The sequence below is a fragment of the Lycium barbarum genome, chromosome 5 (genome assembly GCF_019175385.1).
Source record: "Lycium barbarum isolate Lr01 chromosome 5, ASM1917538v2, whole genome shotgun sequence".
NCBI lineage: Eukaryota > Viridiplantae > Streptophyta > Magnoliopsida > Solanales > Solanaceae > Lycium > Lycium barbarum.
The window spans coordinates 128,642,098-128,661,312 of record NC_083341.1 but is presented as its reverse complement, the minus strand read 5'-3'; the positions used below and the strand labels follow the sequence as shown (position 1 = coordinate 128,661,312).

General features: G+C 36.2%; 1 pseudogene; it reads right to left on the bottom strand.

The window, feature by feature from the left end:
• Nucleotides 1-3,822: 3,822 nt before the first annotated feature.
• LOC132639786 (valine--tRNA ligase, mitochondrial 1-like) lies at nt 3,823-12,587 on the bottom strand (annotated as a pseudogene).
• Between the last annotated feature and the right edge of the window lie 6,628 nt (nt 12,588-19,215).

Here is a 19,215-nt window from a genome sequence, read left to right as displayed (position 1 = left end):
AAACCACTGTTTATCAAATATATTATATATCTCAACTCAATTTACACTACGAACCGTCATAAGTGGCAATTAAAGAATTAGTCAACACTATGAATCCACGGCAACATACACAATGTGTCAAATATGTCAGGAAGCATACACAATGCTAAGGGAAGCATACACTGTCACACCCCAATTCCGCTAGGGTGTGATGGGCACCCGACCCCGTATCCGAAGCCGAGCGAACCCACAAATTCTTATTTCACACATAATTTCTTCAGACTCTGAAAATCAGATAAAAGTAAAATACATATTAAGCTTTCGAAATCCATCTTTTTTCGTTCTCAATTTTAGGCAAAATCCGTAATTATATAAAATTTACTACATAACACAGAATGACATATCGGCAGATGGAGCCGCTTACAGACTGATAACCAATACCCACGACTCTGTCTGCAAAGTCTCTAACATCAATCCAGAAAAACATACGTACAAACCCTGACTCGGCAGCACTCCGGGAGCAAATGGAGCTTGCCAACTCTGCCGGAACATCCTCTGTAATAACTTCATATCATCTAGGTGTACCTGCGCGGCATGAAACGCAGCGTCCACAAGAAGGGACGTCAGTACGAGTAATGTACCGAGTATGTAAGGCATGAATAATAACATACAGGAAATATAGAACATGGATAATGACATCAAAGAAATACCGAGCATATCATGAGGTAGAAAAATAACCTGTGCATATAAGTGCCCTTGGGCGAATACCATGCATGCTTGACGCTGCGGAACGTGCAGCCCGATCCATATGTGCATATACTATAACATATTGCTGCGGAACGTGCAGCCCGGTCCATACACATATATTACTATACTTTCTTAGGAAGACATTTCTTTCCATATATATAGAAAATAGAACATGTCATATTGTCGAGGCGTCGGCTCCGATCCATTTAACCATATATCCCGCGTCCGGGACGATATCATGTACCATACTCCAACTGATCAGGTGGTTGTGCGTCTATAGCGCCTTCCCTTTTCCAATCTTCCCCATATACATATACATATACTTATAACATATAAACAGCATGCATGAGAGCCTAAAGAAAATCGTGTCCGTATCGGAGTGACATAAGGTCGGTAGCCTCCGATTATCTTATGGAATAACCATGGTCACTTTGTCTCGCCTTGGAGGAACTAGTACTATAAAGCGAGACCATAAACGTAGAGTAGTATTAAGAGAAGACATATAATAAGATCACAAACCTCATAAGGCGTCACCTTGTATTCTTGAAGTCTTTAGAAAGTAGAGTCATGTTCAAAGAAATAAGATTGAGGATTAGGCACTAACTCTATTTTCTCATATTCATATTGAGTCCATAACTCGTGATCTTTGACCATGAAACCATATTCGTCATATTCATCATAGAAATATTCTCATTAGGATAGTCACAACACCTATGAAGGTTTTAGTGTAATCCGATTTCATTTGACAAGTTATAGACGTTAGATGCAATTGTCTCAATAAGATATGGAAAGCTTAATTCAATTTTATTGAATGAAAAAAGGTTAATTTCAAACTCGGATTTCTAGGAATAGGATCGTCTCCGAGGCTCGTATTCAAACCTATTATGTCTAAGACATGCCAAAGAAGGAAGAGTGAAGCCTTACATACCTTTTCCGCTTCATACACGTCTCCAAAATCAAGTTTCAAGTTCGCCAAAATCTATAATTTGGTCACAATTACCAAATGTTAATTGTAAGGCTTTAAGATTTCAATCTTAACCAATACTTGTCTACAAAAATTTGGGCAACATCTCCCCTATACATACAACATCCCCGAGATTTAACTCGGCTCAAATATCAACAACCATACCAACAACAATACCAATAATCATCACAAAACACAATATAGCATAACTAGTCTCCTTTCCAACATAGTGTAATAGTTTTCATTCCAACTTCACATTTTCAAATCAATACCAACCTTCTCATATTCATTTACTAATCAAGATCATTACAATACAATTTGGAAATATTTCATATCATTTCTACGAAATATTCACAAAATATACAAAGTATACAAATTTTTCACCAAAACCATAATCCATCCAAAACTTCTAATCTTCAACATACATATTCATAACATATTTCCATCTTCCAATTTCATCAACCATAATCATAATTCACATCTTAACAACTTCATTTCCATAATATCACAAAATCATTCTAAAGTGACATAATCTTCTACATTCCAATTCAATACCAACTTAAACCATTTAACCTTCATTTACATTATAAGAATCACAACAACATAACTAACATATTAAACAAAATTAATCCATTTCCATTCTACTTCCATACACCACATGACTATATTCCATATTTCCAACCTCAATCAAAGTCATTCATTTTCCATTTCCAATATGAATTCCACCACAACCACAACTAGAATACAACATAGAATTCAACTCATATTATCTATACAACAATATACATATACGGCCACCTACATATATACACACCCACTTTGCAAACTTCCATATTTCCATAAACTCTTTTCATTTCTACATTCTACAACATAAACAAACCTTCATAACATAATAAAAATGAATTAATTCTTACCTTTTTCTCCAATCTTCTTCACTTGACCAAGTTGTCAAATTGATGAAACAAGTGTCCTTTCTTCCAAAATAACTACACCAAGTTGTAAAGGACCCTTGAATTAGTAGGAATACCACAAGAAAATAATTTTTGGAACAATATTTCAAAGGGGCAAAAATTTTTGGAGATGGCCGAATGGCCCTCTTGCTTTGCTCTCCTTTCTTTTGTTTTTTTCTCCTTCTAAATTTTTCTTGAAAGTTCTATGATAATGATCCCCTTTTATCTAATTAGCACATGGAAAAATTAATTAAATCTCATGGGCTTGCCAAGCCATGGCCGGCCACCCCCTTTATTTGGGCCTCAATTTCCTTTTTTTTGTCATGGGCCTAACTCGGTTGGCCCCGAGTTGGGCCTAGCCCACTGACCTTTCGACCTTAAAACGTCCATATCTCCTTGTACCGACGTCACCTGGGAACCCACGACCTATGGTTTGAAAGATAATTCAATTATATACAACTTCTATTTCTTGGTATTTTCTCAAATTCCAAACTTATAATACCGTTTTTGCCTCTCAAAGTCAAGTCACCCGAAAACGTTTTCTTAAAAATATTCGTTTGGAGGGCTTCCACTTTGATTTGGCCCAAGGTTCCTTCATGAGTTGTGTTTAAATTTACATATGTGATTCATATAACTTGTCACATGTTCCATAAAGTTTGCCCCATAAAGCATAATTAAAAGTTTGCCTTGAAAAGTAAAATATATATATATATATATATATATATATATATATATATATATATGTCTCAAGGCAAAGTCTGCCCCCTCCAGCATAACTTTAGTTTTTCCTTAAGGATTGTATGCCGGATCCGGCATACACTCCCCCCAGTCCTGCCTTGCAAAATTATTTTTTTATTTTATGCCTGAGTGGGGATTCGAACCCAGAACCTCAGGTATCCAAGCGAACGGCAAAACTTAAAGAACACAAATATGAGGGGCAAAATTTAAAGACCACCACAAAAGAAGGGCAATCCGTGCAAAAAAATGCTTCCTTTTTCTTTTTAAATCATTCTTCTCTTTTCTTTCAAATTTGGGCTTCAGCCCTTCCTTTTAATTTTTTTTTCCTTTTCCTTTTTGGGCTTGGCCCACTAAATTCCTTCTTTTCTATTTTCTTTTTAATTCCTTTTAGCAAAAATTACCAAACAAACACTTATTTAAAAAAAATGAGTTATTACAACAGAATGAAAGCAAAAACAAATTTGTGGTAAAGCTTATGAAGAGACCAAATGGGTACATATGAGTTGAGAAATCGGCCACATTCTTCCAAATGGTGATTTTCCGGCACAACAACCTGAAAATATTGCAATTATCTAGTACCTCAAATTGTGATATGAGACACTACAACTCAGTATTTTCTTCAAATGATTGACGTATGAGACGTAAGATATCTTGTTGACATATGTGAAGTATGAGACGCTCAATATTTTCTTCAATTGTTTCCAGCTCTTCCTTTAAGACAACTAAGCTTCAATGTATTGTCATCATGGACGTTAGGCGGAACTTTCTCTTTATAGCCAGAGGCACTCATGTTTTTGTTCAACTTTTCATATTGCCTGCAAAAGAAAGAAAGAGTTGGTTCACATCATCAATGACGAACCGAACAAATTGTTAACTTCACAATATAAACCGACTCAAATATCACGATAGATTTTGGAGGGGGAAGGAGGAACATGATTTCGGATTAGCAAAGGAATAACATGCTAGATTTGATCTTTCACACAATTTTTCCTATTCGCCAAACATTTTTCGTGATGTCATTCAATGACCTCAAGTATCAGTGACTCAAAAGACTAAGACAAACAGCGATTTCCTGTTTCTGCAAAGCTGAAATGCTTTATACACTGACTCAATTAATACCAGACAAAAAGCGTCTAGTTTGCTTCTCTGATAGAAAAAACAGGTAGTATAGCTTCGAGGAGAAACTTCAGAGGCACTTATTCTACTAGTTGATAAATCAATTTTGCAAACACCTGCACTTAGTCTATGAAATTTAACTTACTTCCTCGTCTCTTCTTCCATCTTTCCGAGCCTTTTAACTTGAGCATCTGGGTTACCTGTAGTCTCAAGAAAAACTGTGATAGATTCATGATCCACAATTTCTTTTTTATTTGAAACTGGTACAACTTTTGTCAGCCATTGAGGTGGAGCTGCATCACTATCACTTGAGACCTGACGAAAATTAATGCAAGAAAAATAAGGATGTAGATTCTCTTCTTTTTCGTGTGCTTCTACACACAGCAGATTTTCCCATTATCAATAAAATCATTTACTTTATAAAAATAAAATAGGGAAGACAAGGATGACTATAACATGTTTCTCGTATGCAATTGCAAAACGACAAAACTAGTTTTTACAGCACAGTTGCGCAAACTCACATCAAAACACATGCATTGATTGGATTTATTTTCCAGGTGTTACAGAATCAGTCTACAACTGTATAATCTTGTATATATGGTAGTATAGCTGATTTATAGGGATTAGAATATCTAGTTACCAGAGTTAGCTTATTCTCTTCATGTATTTATATCATTGTATCCTTGGGGTAATAAACATGAAATTCTCCTAAAATACCTTGTTTAGTAACACCAAGTAATATACTTGTCCAATTGAAACAAAAGTATAAACCATCCTCAAAACAAGACCATAAATAAGCAACAATACTGATAAGACTTTCCTCCTCTTTTTTCCACAAACCACGAAGATATCATCAGGAGGATACGAAAAAGTCTCGGATCAAAAAGAACCAAACCAGACATAAAAAGAAGTACCTTCAAAGATGACAATGTAGCTACTAGACTACAAATCTCCACTTTCCGGCTTTTTACGGTCCCCACAGTATCATTCGTCCGGCAAAGCACAAATGCTTCTCGCCTAAGGACAGCAAGATCACCACCGTTAGTTTGGAAAGTTCAAAGTCAAAAAAACTATTTCCTGCTCAACACAAACTATCATATCAAGCAATACAAAGAAAGCCTAACATATCAATTCTCTTGCAATCACTTATATGCATCAAAAGGATATGTATCACTTACTGAATGATTCACAAACACATAATCAAACAGATCAAAGCACACTGGTATCCTTTGTTCAAGTACCATGCATACATTATATATCTTGTGGAATTTAGCATAGGTCCCTAAAGAAACTACAACTCAACTGATAAATATCAATTACAGCAGTATGAAAGCTTAAGTAGCAAATTCCAATCTTCTAAAGATAGGCAAAGAAGATTGATATTACAAACAATTAAGACGAGAGATTGTATTAGGAATGAAAAATTAACTAATTCACTGATTGTCGATTATTAAATGAAAAGGCACTTGAAACTTCTTTATTACACTCCCACACCCAAACTGTGACTACTTTTAACTCTTCCCACTATAGCTTTTCCACCAATTCAAAGATAAATTCAACTTTCTCACATCTCTAGTAATCACAAAGCTGATATTGACCAACCGCATATAAATTGGACAACACTTAAATTAACATGCTCTTTATCCTCTCTATCACTTGTCTTCCATGCAAAAGTGATCCATATGGGTACTTCAAACATTCTTGTGTGTATAAGGTTGCACATGTTCACCATCCATGATGGATTTTTTGCTTAATGCTCAACGGACAATGAATAGTGAACAAAGGTGATTTCACACACTATGTTACACCACATATAACTTTTCCCTGGAAGAGATACCAAACGAAACCAGAAAATGTCATTTCAAATGCAGATTATACGAAAAGATAAGTTCACCCAGAAGATAGAAGTTACGCCTAACACTTACCTTGCAAATCTCTCATTTTCGAACAATGCCCTCGTCGACCTCAGTCCATTAACAATAGATGACACCTTCTCCATCTCAGCTTCCACACTATCATTATTCCAGCTCTGAAAAAGTGAACAGACGTAGAGCAACACGGTCAGTAGACAATAAAATAACCATATAGCAGCTAGCATGGAGCATTCTATTAAGTCCTGTTTTTCACTACTAGACTCAACTTGATAAGCTGCCTATTATTGAAAAACAAATTGCCTACAAGGGCTTCTTTTCACAGATACTTGATGAGAGGTTTGACAACGTACATATGTGAATCGCTATATTGATTTTTCAGAAATAGATCCCATACCGCTTAAGAGTAGTCATTAAGACTCTAGACCATCACACCAAAACCAACAGCAAAAAGATAAGAGGAAAAGAATACACTTTAAACTCAGACAAATAAAAAGAGGAAGTATACATCAAATTTTACTTAACAGCCACCAACGGAGGTAATGTATCTAATGTTCTGGTCCTTAAAATTTGTGCTATAAATCATACCTCTATTATTGAAGGATAATCACTTATCACTATAGATTCTTTCTTTATAGAATTCCCTTTATCAGGAAGACGCTGCCATAATTCTTCGGTGACATATGGCATAAATGGATGGAGTAATCTCAACCCGTTATCTAAACAAAGCCACAAGGTGTCTTGAGCAAATCTTCTTGCAGATACAAATTCTGGATTATCACCGGCAAAGTATGGCTTGATTACTTCTATAAACACATCACACAACTGATTCTGCCACCATGAATATACCTCTTCTGCTGCATTGGAGAAATAATAAGATTCCAGGGATGAGACAGTTCTCGCTATGGTCTTGTTAAGTGCTGAGAGTATCCACTGGCAGATAAAAGGCAGTTCACGAGGAACTATCTTTATTGGAGGGGTGTAATCTTCACCCAGTTTACTCTTGGCAAACTTAACGACATTCCATAGTTTGTTACACCATTGACGATACCCAACCACTATGTTGATATCCAGATTTATCTTATCGGACTGGAAGGAGACATAAGAATATTAATAATCCAAAGAAAGTCAAAAGAAACATCTTATTAAATTTTAAGACACAAATGTGACAAACCTGGCCGGTATATTTGATTAGCGCAAATCGAAGAGCATCAGCACCACAAGGAAAGTTCTTTTCCTGACCCTCTTTTGCCCTCTCAAATTCTTTGACCGCATCAGCACCACAAGTGAAGTCCTTTGCCCGTCCCTCTTTTGCCCTCTCAAATTCTTTGGCATCCAGGTTACCCTCATTTAATCTCTTACGAAGATCATCAAGGGTTCCATTAATTACCTCAAGAGGATCAACAACATTTCCTAATGATTTGGACATCTTACGTCCATGTGCATCACGGATCATTGGATGCAAATAAACCTGCAAATCATGTTAAAATGAATAAGATTAGTTATGATCCCAGCAGAAAGATAAAGTTACATAACTACTTCCTGTAGATAAAAAAAATTATATGAGCAGATAAAATATGGATTAATAAATAACTTTCAGAAGCACTCCACTTAAAATTTTGTTTTAAGCACTGAAAATGCCATGGATCATGGAAACAGAGCTTTTTGGTGAAAACGACACCAACTGCTCCTAAAATAGATTCAAAGAACCAAAATCCACGTATAGCATAAATCTCAATAAGAAAAATTGGGTTTTTCTACGAGGAATGATGAAGCTTGCTAACCTTCATAAATGGTACATCACCTCCCAGTGTAATCGCCAACATGACCATTCGTGCAACCCAGAAGAAGAGAATATCATGTCCAGTTTCAAGAACCGAAGTTGGATAAAATGTTTTTAAATCTGCAGTATCATCTGGCCACCCCAGTGCAGATAATGGGAAAAGACCAGATGAAAACCAGGTATCCAGCACATCTGGATCTTGAGAGAGCTCAAGAACCTCCCTCCCTGAAAATTTCCTACAAGCCAAATCCCGAGCCTCTTCTTCATTTCTAGCGACAATCCAGTGATCATCACAGACACCAAATTCCTTCTGCTTATCATCATGCAGTTTCACATACCAAGCAGGAATACGATGACCCCACCAAAGCTGCCTTGAGATGCACCAATCACGAATATTCTCAAGCCATCTAAATGTTCACCACATAAGTCTTTGTCACATGGAACACAAAGTATTTTTAAGCAAGTGATGAATCAAGAAGAAAAAATTGGCACAGAACATCCTATTATCTTTAAAATCCATAAAAATCACAACCAAGTTTTTTGCATGTATACATCTACATTTGATGAGATACTTGCACAAACGTAAATGATACTATATCCATTTCCACCACGAACAAAGGACAATAACAAATAGAAGAACTCAAAACATTCATTAGGCCCATCAAAATGCACTAGTCTACATATGGGTAGGGCAGTGGGGGATACAAGTTAGCATCTCATTTATACCCTTGCATTCATTTAATTAAAGAATCTTTTTGGGGCCAGATCAAAAATTACCTTTTCCATTCAGCAACATATTGTTTTGGGATGATCTCTACTTTCCGATCCAAAACAGCATCCAATGCCTGTTCAGCCATACTTTTGCAGTTGACAAACCACTGGGGCTTTATAAGAGGTTCCACTACATCATTGCTTCTTGAACAAATCCCAAGGCGCATCTCATTATCCTTAGCACCCCTGTAGAGACCCTGTGACATCAACACGCCACAGTCAACTTCACTAATCCTCATCCCATTATCTCAGAGACTAGTTGACTTACTGAAGTCTCTCATAAAAAGCCCTATGCACCATGTTACATAAGACAGTTTCTTCTTGGAATTATCCTCAAATGTAACCCACACTTTCACAGGTAACAAACTTGAGCACAATTCAAAAGTCTCAAGAACTCATAAAGCTAAAAGTCAAACATGATGTTACATATCAAAAAGAAAAAGTTTTAAGACACTTTCTATTTGCTAACAGCTACCAAACAGCAAACAGCAAGGCCTGGGAGCTCAAAACCGCTACCAAGGCCTCTGGATATCTGCTAATAACTTGTTTTCATTAATAAACTGAATGCAGCTCACTACATCTTATTTCCCCTAGTTTTGACTGTGGTGGTTATAAATACGGAATCACAACCTCCGCCCTGATATATATGACATTTTCTAGTTTGAGACATCCAAAATGTTTACACACTTAAGAATTTTTTATAGTATTTGATAAGCGCATCTGACCATAAAAAGTCATCTACCGGTATATGAAAGTATATGAAAAGCCTATTTTTCGATTATACTTTAATTGCTAGTTAAAACATAATTTTTTACAAGGAAAAATCTAGAGTATTTTGTCCTAGGATGCACTGTCATATAGCACATGTATTCGTGTATTTGTGTGCACACACAAACACACACACAGCAAACACATACATGTGTGGGTATGGCAAATTGGAAATTCTATTTGAAGTATATTTGTGTATCAGGCGTCCATCAACTTTGAACCATGGATGCTACAGAATGGCCATAAACACAATATGGAATAGGATCCTTTTTATTTTTAATGAAGACATCCATGGATCTTTTAAATGCAAGACATCATAAATTAGAACAAAATTTTGATATATCAATTCATGCACGCAAGTCCATGAACATTCCATTTCCAGCTAAGACAGTACACAAAAGTTATGATGGTACCTTTTCCTTTAAAGCTTTGGTCACAGCGACACGAGCTTTGAAACGAGCCATTCCTTCAAAGTCTGCACCTGCATTGCTGTTTATTTTCCCGTCATCAGTAAAAATACTTATGAATTCAAGTTTGTGACGCTGTCCAACCTCAAAATCATTTGGATCGTGGGCTGGAGTTATCTGCAAGGATATTCAAAGAATGGTCCATAAGCAATGGTGAATATCTGGAGATGCAAGCAATTGTTTCTCAACATTCATTCAAAATATAATGGTATAAAGCACCTTAACAGCACCAGTCCCAAAGTTCATATCTACAAGTATTTCATCACAGACTATTGGAAGCTCCTTCCATTGAATGGATGAATAACGAATTTCCCATGAAGGTGACTGTATCTTTTGTCTTCAGGATGTATAGCAATTGCAGTATCACCAAGCATAGTTTCAATTCTGGTGGTCGCCACAACAACTTCACCAAGGCCACCTTCCAAGGGGTAAGCAAATGATGTCAGCACCCCAAACTCCACAGGCTCTTCATATCCAGGAACGTTCAGAAATGTCTTCTCTTTTATGTCTGTATATTAAACCTACAAACAGCAAGAGCTTCTACAGTGTATAAAGAAGTATTTTCTACACCATCCAAAACTTGATCCTGAAGGGAGACGTGGCTCACCTCAATATCAGAGATTGCGGTGCGCAAGACACAATCCCAATGCACCATACGTGGAGCCCTTGATAGATGATAACTAAAGGTTAATATAGAGCCAAAACTAATTCGAGGAACTTAGGCATTCAAGAGAACGGCTACTTCCTACCCATAGGCAAGAAGACATTCACATGCACATGATGAGAGAACGCAGGCAGAGAGGAAGAAAAAGAACTACATACCTGTATATAAGACCTTTGCTGGACAGCCTAACAAATGCTTCAGTAACAGCCTTAGACCTTTTCTCATCCATGGTAAAGCACTGATTTAGGAGAACACATGTTAGAGCACAATTAATAACTAACTTCAGGATTTTATCGACAGAGGGAGAAAAGGGTAAAATCTCGATTCATACCTCACGAAACCAATCAAGTGACGCACCCAGGCGACGTAATTGCTTCAATATGGTACCCGCATACTCATTCTTCCAATTCCATACCTACAAAAACAGTAGCAAGTACAACTAATTAACAAATCTATGGGTGCAATGAATTGTCAAGAATTAGTAATCGGCTTCTTTAGTTAACTCTTCAGCAGAGACCTTGTTCCAGACTGAGAAAGAGGCAACAATTGGAAGGATATTATAGCCATTGAAGTGATGTTTTGACGGGATTGAAATGCTAATAATGATAGACTAAAAAATAAGTTCGACATTAAAAGGTGTTAGCACTTGGCAGTAATACTTACTTCAGATACAAAGTTCTCCCGACCTATATCATGTCTAGTCAAATTCCTCTCCTGCATGATCTTCTCCACAACAACCTAGATTCAGCATAAACGACACACAATAAAAAAAATAGTAGATAGGAATGCAAGTAGAAGAAAAGGCCATGTATTTTAAGTAAAAAACAATTGCATTAACCTAAAACCCTGCTATACCACGATCTGACCCCCTAACAAATCTTCGAGAAACAAATCGTAGAGGTTTAGGAACACTAAACTTACTGACCTGAATATTATCTTAACTTGTGGTAGCTATTTTGTCCTTGACTCTGATTCATCTTGGAAAAAAAAAATGTAATTTCAACAATCCTCTCTAAGTAACCTTTTGATTCAAGTTCTGGCCATGCGAATGTATCTAAGTAATTGCAATTCCATAAGACCATACTGAAAACACTTTTTTATTTTTCTTCTGGAAGAATATGATGTTGCTTCTTTCCCAGGACATGAATGGTTCCTTCTAAATTATCTAACTTAAGGAAAATATTATTACTTTAGTCCATCTTTCTTTTCTGAATATTGACATATAATCCAAAAAGCGTATCTCTAGCAAATTGCATATCGTGATCAAACTGTAAACTCATTTCATTCCACGCACCCAAGCAGTATATATAGAATATTTTTCTTGAGAGACAGCGGTTAGCAAAACCAAAAAAAGAACTCCACAATCATATATCTATAATATCTTTTTTTTTAAATAAGTGCATCTGTATGAAGATCATGGTCCTCACATAACATAGAATCTAACAGAAGTCCTTATCTCACATAGTTCCATATATTCTGCAAATGCAAACAAACAAGCCATTGCATAGAGTCATGATTTTGACATGTCTGACACACAACCTGGGTTGCAATCCCAGCATGTTCCATCCCTGGGACCCACAACGTATTGCATCCAGACATCCTCTTCCAACGAATAATTGTATCCTGGAAATAAAGGTAAAATATAAAATCTGTATAAATAGATGAACAGTCAGTACTAGGCTCGGTGATTCTGATACCTGGATAGCAGCAGTGAGTGCATGTCCTATATGGAGAACACCAGTCACATTTGATGGGGGCAAGACCTGCATTTAAACAGAGACGGAAGCAGCTCAGGATAGGGGAGTCCAAGCTAGATACAGTACACAGTAACAAGCAAGACTTTCAATCTCAGCTTATTTCCCTTCCAAATTACTGAGCAACGCAATGCACCAAGTGATTGTCTCAAATGAAAAGATACCGCTTAGGTCCATCATTATCATACTCCGTATAGAGTTTTTCTAAAACTTTTGGGCAGCTAGCATTCACTGAAAGTAAGTGAAATGGAGTCTCCTTGACATCACGGAATTCCATCCAGGCAGCGGTTTGGTAGGTAATCTGGAGAAAAAGCAACTCCAGAATTTTTTAAGATGAAAAGAGTTACTCCTATACTTAGTCTTAAGCTCAAATGTACTGTTTTGCTTTCTTTTTGGAAAAGAATGGCTGTTGTAAATGATTTTGACTTCCATGTTAGACTTTTTTAGCTCACTGCAGAATCTAAGTCTAAGATTTCTTTCTATCCTTTCTGAAACTATCAGCTCACACTTGTTACTGGTCTTACTTACTAATATCACCTTATCAAAAAATAAAAGAAGGTAAATGTAACACCCCGTACCTTTAACTTAAACTTTGATCATGATTCTAGATTTAGAAAATCAGATAAAGAATGTGAGAGTTAGAATTTCTCTGTTCAGTTGAAAGATGGTGGTTTACGCCCATGAACAGTGACCGTATTTCAGTTTACGCCCATGAACAGTGATCGAAAACTGAAACCAAAAATTTCTGAACATTCTGGAATTTGACATTTTGATGTCACATGGTTAAATACGGACCATATTTCTATTTACGGCCCATATTTCAAAATGTATTTGGAATTTGGGAAAACTTCCTTGATTAAAGTTGTATAGCATTGAAATACCTTTCCAACGGTATATTATGGGGGTCAAACGGACATCTGTGCAAAAGAGTTATGACCATTTTACTGAAGAGATGCAGTGCAGTCCGTATTTCAAAATACGACCCGTATTTCAGTTTACGGCCCGTATTTTCGTACGATGAATTATTCATAAGCTGAGGTGGGTCCACATGTCGAGATTTTTTTTTTAGAACATATGACAAGTTATATGAATAATATATGCGAAGTTAAACACAACCCAAGAAGGACCCTTAGCCAAATCAAAGTGAAAGCCCTCCAAAATAATATTTTTAAGATACGTTTTCGGGTGATTTGATTTCGGGAGGTCATAACCTTATCGTCCTTTGGGAATTTGGGAAAACTCCCAGAATGAAAGTTGTAGATAATTGAAATAGCTTTCAAACCATAGGTCGTGGGTCTTCATGTGACATCGGGATAAGGAGATATGAACATTTTAAGGCAGAAAGGTCAAGCTGGGCAATGAATTCGGCCCAACCCGATTCCAAGTCGGGTCAGCCCATTTTCTTTGCCATTTAATGAAAAACTTCGGCCTTCTCTTTCATTTTCAGACCTCAAAAAACCCAGAAATTTCAGAGGTAGAGAGAGAGAGAGGAGGGATAGAGAAAGAAACCAAATTTTGACCACAATCTAAGCCCCGAATTGCGAAGCTCCTGAAGAGAAAAGTGTTGTACGTCGCGTTGCCTTCAATTTGAGCTAAAAATCAGCCAAGAAAGAGAGGGTGGAAGTGGTTGCTGCATAATTAAGGTAAGATTAAGGTCCATTTTTCATTGTTAACAAGTTTATTTAGAGTTTTAACGGATTAGAACGGAGAAAATAGCATTATAAACTCGTTTGTTGTTTTGTTGGGATTTATGGATTAAGGGGCTGTTTTAGGTGGATTAAATGGATGGAATTAGCTGAGTTATGATGTATAATAATTGTTGACATTGTTGTTGAAGTTGTTGATAAGTTGTTGTTCTTGAATTTGGGAGAATAAAGCGTATAAAGATATTGTATACAAAGCGTATACCGGGCTGTTTTGTGCCGATATTTGGGGCTGTTTTATGTAATTTTCGTGATTGTTTATTGACAATATTTTGGGGCTGTTTTATATAATTTTCGTGGCTGTTTTATGATAAAATTTTGGGGCTGTTTTATGTAATTTTTGTGGCTGTTTTGTGACTATATTTTGGAGCTGTTTGGTATAATATTTGTGGCTGTTTTGCGATGATATTTTGGGGACTGTTTTATGATCGTTATGGACTGTTTTGTAGGCTGGAATATCGGGGGATTGGCTGTAGTTGTTGTTGTTATATTATGGATATACGGAAATAAAGAAGTGTATACAAGCATTGGCATCCGAATGTATATTGGGCTGTTTTGGGAGTAATTTAAGAATGGATTTAAGTCTAGTTTGATATGAAATTGTTGGTATTGTTGTTGTTGGTATTTTGATTGATGTTTGGCTAAGTTGGAATTTCGAGGATTGTTAAGTTTACAGGGGAAATGCTGCCCAATTTTCTCTAGAATTTACGACGCGTCCTTATAATCTATTAACTAATGTTAATATGAATTCTCCCGTGAAGGTAACGACGTGACATTGGAGGAGAGCAAGTGAACGATAACATAGCTAAACGACAAAGGTATGTGAGGCTAGTCCTTTCTTTCAAATGGCATGAATCCTATAGCATAAGTTCTTTTCCTCTTCATGAGTTCCTATTTTCCGGAAAGCTAGAAGCCTAAGTCCATAAATGTCTATATAAGATAAGAGATATGATATGATGATGCCATATTGATAATGATGATATTTATTGCTTACACTCACCTTATGTACTAATTCCTTCAAGGTGAGGCAGAATGTCAATAATTGCTCCATAATGAAATCGGGGGATCACGACCTTATGTCACCCCGATAGAGTATAGTTGATCTTGAGTCTTATGCATGTACTATGATAAGCATATTATTACAAGTATTTTTTATGAGCATGTCATGATCATATTACACCACGCCTAGTTGGCCGGGCAGTCACCGCCAAGGCGGGCAGCTATACGGATACACCATGACCTTTTGGCATGGGCAGACACCACTAGTGGGCGGCATGAGATGGTACCCCGGACGCGGGAGGCCTGGACGCGTGCTAATGTTATTGATTATTACACCGTTCCGATATGGATGGGCAGCTTGCATATTATGCATATATGAGATTATGATGAGTATGAGTAAGACAGCATGCATTACTTCTTTTATGATTGTCATTCAGATTCAGATGTTTCATATTGATGTTCACATTATATTATCACTGTCTTTCTTCATTGTTTATGTCTCTCATACTCAGTACAAGGTTCGTACTGACGTCCGTTTTCTTTGGACGCTGTGTTCATGCCCACAGGTAGACAGGAAGGTGAGCTTGGCCCAGACCCTTAGTAGCTGTCAACTGATCGAGAGCACTCCATTGTCCGGAGGTGCTTATGGTTCTTCTTTTGGTATATATGCATATTTTGGGCATGACGGAGTCTTGTTCCGTCTATATGTTTAGTATGTCAGTAGAGGCTCGTAGATACGCAGTGTGGGTCAGATGGTCTCGCAAGATGTTATTATTATGTATATGTTATTTTGATGGCCGAGAGACAAATGTATATAAGTATTTATGTTTTTATATAAAATATGATTTTCCTACAATTCGTGTATAAAATTAGTAAAAAGGCATTAAATGAGTAAGATGAGTATTAGAACGAGTGGTGCTCGGTGGCTAGTGTCGGGTACCCGTCACGGCCCCTAGCTGGGTCGTGACATCAAAATACGGCCAGCACTGTTCAGGACGTAAATTGCAATTTCACAGGACAGTATATATTCGTCCATATCAGTTCAACTCATTATTTTTCATTCCTTCAAACCCTAGAACGACCTCCTACTCTCCTCCATCATCAAGAACACCAAGGTAAGTCCACTCTAATTATTCCAACTCAATTCTAATACATATCCTTGTAATCTAAACAAGAAATCATTCTTCCTAATCTAGGGTTTTTCAAGAAAACCCATCTCAAAGTTCAAGATTTAGGAAATCTTCTCCAAAATTCAAGTCTTTAATTCAAGTTTTGGAACAATTAAGGTATGTAGGCGCTATCTACGTGTGGGAACATCCTTGTTCTTCCCCATGTTTCAGTATTCCATAATTACACACCAAGTTTTAGGATTCTAGGTATATTCATGCTAAACCTTAGACACTTGAACCATGATGTATATTATATGGTCAGTTACAATTCCATTTGATTAGTCTTAATTTACTGTTTTGGTAATTGAGACCCAGTCTGTAATCTATGAAAACCCATAACTTGCATCCCGTGGGTTCTATAACACAAGGTCTGAGATATTTTTCTTATTTCCGTGAAAAGCTCGTATATATGTATTTATTGTCATGTCTTCATGTACCCATGTTCATGTCAAGAATCAGAAATCATGACTTCAGTTATTTTCATGTTCGGGAGTTGTATTAATACCGAGAAGGCTCAGATAGCCTGAAACTACGTATGCCAACGTAAGATAAGGATCGCTCCGCCCAGTTAGGACGATTCCTTAATGTTTTCCCCATTGAGGGATTTTGGATCCATTCATGTCATGTTCATGTCTCGTGCCCCGGCAAGGTACGAGATAGCTTAACTGATCGGGCAGAGATCAGACTTCACGTTTCTCCCCGTGGTGGATCATGTCGGTATTGTTATACCCCATTTAAACGGGTTAAAGTAGAGTACAACATATTGGTGATTCCTATTTTGTTTAATTTAAGGGGTCGCCACCTAATTAGTTTATTGGTGAATTAGGACACCTAAATATTAACTAAGGTAAAGTTAAACTAAACCTCTGTTAATGGTCTGCTCAATTAGCGTGATTCTAGGTAAGAGTTCTAGATTATCCTTAAAGGAAGGGATTAAGCATCCTTTAGAATCCATTAATTATGGTTTACCGTCCAAACTTAGGTTAATTAAAATATGACTAAAAATGAATATTTTGAAAATATTATACTAATGTATATTTATTGAAACCTTACAAAATATGAATGCATGAGTAAAACATTAAAGTGGAAAGTAGGACATCTATTAGTTTAAATTATATAAGAATAAAAATACAAATTGTGCCATCCAAGAAAATAAAATGTAGCAAATTTATAGAAGGTTCGAACTGTTAAAAATATTTAGCCACGTATGGGAAAAAATATGGTGACTTGACTTAACAAAATTGAGAAAAAGCAGTAAAATGATTTCTGGTCAAACTTGTAAAAATGTGGTTTGATTTAAAATTAAATTTTGACTTATGAAATAAGTAATTTTTGGTGGATTAAAGCTTGGTTAAGCATGTTTATAGGATTCCATTACCGATTTAGACTACTCTATTAATTCGACGTGAATCCTAGGCATTGAGGAGTAAAGAGTGACATAATATTAAAGCATATAACCCATACTAATTCTTCCCAAGCATCACGAAATAATAGGGGGTGGGGAACTATTTCCACTATTTTGACTTTTACATAGCTAAGACAAGAGAAAATGATAGTTCGGGAAGAGTGACTCCGTGTCCATGCTCGGGAAGAGTCTTGCATTAAGACTCCATGTTTGCTCCAAAGTGTTCATGCAAATAAAACAAGACAATAAAGATTAATATGGAGAATCCATAGATCCAACTTAATGAAAGCAAAACTAGACTAAATCTCAACAAGGACAACAAGAAAATAACGAATGGTTGGAAATCAAGACTTCTGGACTCAGCAAATTACTCTAAAAAAAATGGAACTATTCTATATACGTATCTAAAATCTCAAGTTGATTACTAATGTATGACATATTTGGATGGTTGTTCATATGTTTACTAATTAATTAATTAAACTACTAAAGCCATATATACTTCCCAACAATGACGCCTCAATAATAATAATAATAATAATAATAATAATAATAATAATAATAATAATAATAATAATAATAATAATAAATAATAATAATAATAATAAATAATAATAATAATAATAATAAGTAACAAACCATGACTTCATTTAGATAAATACATTAAAATAAATTCCTAATACCATGACATCTAAAAGTCGAGAGAAACAACAATTCAGGATATAACTCACACGTACATATTCAAGCTAACAGTATTTGAAAATTAAACATGCTAAAAGTATCTCCAAACAAAACAGAAAAATAAAAATAAAGTATGCATCCATATTCCATGTGAAAGGAAATGGAATCGAACATATTATTCTCTACCATATTAAAAACACCATATTATATCTTAAGATTTCGAGGGATGATTTTTGTACGGAAGATGAAAGCAAAACATAAGTAAAACATAGCTTCGTAACGCATGAAAATACCCAAACAAATGCAGCATATGTTGTACTCAGACTGTCAAAAAATGGACAGATCTATTTCATGATTTTTTTGAACAAACACAGCGATTCTAACATGAAAAGTAAAAGAACGGTGTCGGATTATTACCTTCCACGGGAGCAGTGAATGGGGCCTTGAGGTCTTAGATCTATTCGCCTTCGAACGAAATCAAAACGGACAGAGATCGAGAGAGGAAAATACTAAAGTTACTTTGAGAGATAGTAGAAAATATCAATAGCTTGAAATGATTTTTATGGTTCCCACCGAAAACTTCCCCCTCCGGCTGGAGCATTAGAGAAATATTTATAGGCAAACATTAGGGTTTTCGGATTTGAACTTTGAACAAACAAAAGGGGGTCACAGACTGAGATTTTGGCTCC